The 1,323-nt window shown below is 50.6% G+C and overlaps 1 pseudogene; it reads right to left on the reverse strand.

Moving 5' to 3' along the window:
* Positions 1-276: 276 nt before the first annotated feature.
* LOC146190498 (very long chain fatty acid elongase AAEL008004 pseudogene) lies at positions 277-1,108 on the reverse strand (annotated as a pseudogene).
* Between the last annotated feature and the right edge of the window lie 215 nt (positions 1,109-1,323).

Here is a 1,323-nt window from a genome sequence, read left to right on the forward strand (position 1 = left end):
CAACGTAGAGCTGAAAGTGCGTCCGAGAAGAAAGAAGTAAAACCGAACTGCATTGCTTTCACGGTAACGAAACAAGAGCAACAAATGTTGCTCGGGTGATTTCGGCTTTGTTATGATGTTTGTACTGATAACGATATTCGCCAGAGGACCAGCGAATGTACAGTAGCTAATGACACATATATGGGGCGTTAAATCAATTGTAATAGCCAAAACAGGAATTCAGGAGACATAAAAAAGGACTTTACACGCAAACATTTGCGTGTTCGAGAGATCTTGTTTACTGTACTTTGCCGTTAATGCCACCCTTGGTACTAAGTCTTCTCTGCTTGTTCCGGTAGCTATTTATGTAGAAGTGCATAAACAGGCTGAAGAAAAATACAGTCTGTGACAGCGTGATGTACGTATGCGACCTCGGGTACCCGCAGTTCATGAAAAGCGGCAGCCAGGCATGCAGGAATAGTATGACAAACTGTGTCAGCTGAATCTGAGTGATATAGCGCTTCCACCACAGATGCTTTTGGACAGCGGGTCCCAGGAGACTGAGGAAGTAGTAAGTGTACATGATCACGTGCACGGAGCCGTTGATGACCACCACTATCGCCGCCTGACCGTCCGGTCCGTAGGTGAGTCCGAACCAGCCGTTGAAAACGACCAGGGTGTGATGAACGACGTGCAGGAAGGACACGTGCGAATCTTTTTTGCGTAGCACGAAGAACAGAGTATCCAGGAAGTCGGCTATCCTCAGCATGACGTACCACCAGCACAGGTTCAGCAGCTCCATCGTACCCTCGTCCCTGGCTTTGAAGTCAATCCCTTGGCAGAGCAGGCTGTAGCGATTCCGAATGTACGCGACAGACACGTAGGCCGCAACAAAGTACACACTGCACATCACCATGAAGAGGTTGTAGAGCGCGATGAGGGGCTTGATGCCATCGTACGGCTTGCGGTTTTTCATGAACCGCGGCCCGGCATATTTGACGACGTAGATGTATCCGACGAGCAGCAGTGTGATGAGCTGCTTGTTGCCCGGGAAGATCCAATGCGCAGTCCGCGGGTCTCTCGGCAGAAAGGACGACTCCTCGCCGTCGGCTGTCGTCGTTGTGGCCATCGCGGTTCGGAGACGCCCTTGCTGCTCAGTTGACGCTTGTTTTTTTTGGCCTGCGTTGCGCGCGAGTGCTTATATAGCTTTTCCGTCAAGGCGGGCTCATAATTTCCGACCCGTAAGCCGTATCACGGCGGTCTCGCGGACATGAGGGTGAAGGATAGAGGAACTGACGGTGAAAGGAAATTCGAAGGGAGAGGGTTATTTGCAATTCAAAGAAA

The sequence above is a fragment of the Amblyomma maculatum genome, chromosome 4 (genome assembly GCF_055883805.1).
Source record: "Amblyomma maculatum isolate TAMU_Amacu chromosome 4, ASM5588380v1, whole genome shotgun sequence".
NCBI classification, from domain to species: domain Eukaryota; kingdom Metazoa; phylum Arthropoda; class Arachnida; order Ixodida; family Ixodidae; genus Amblyomma; species Amblyomma maculatum.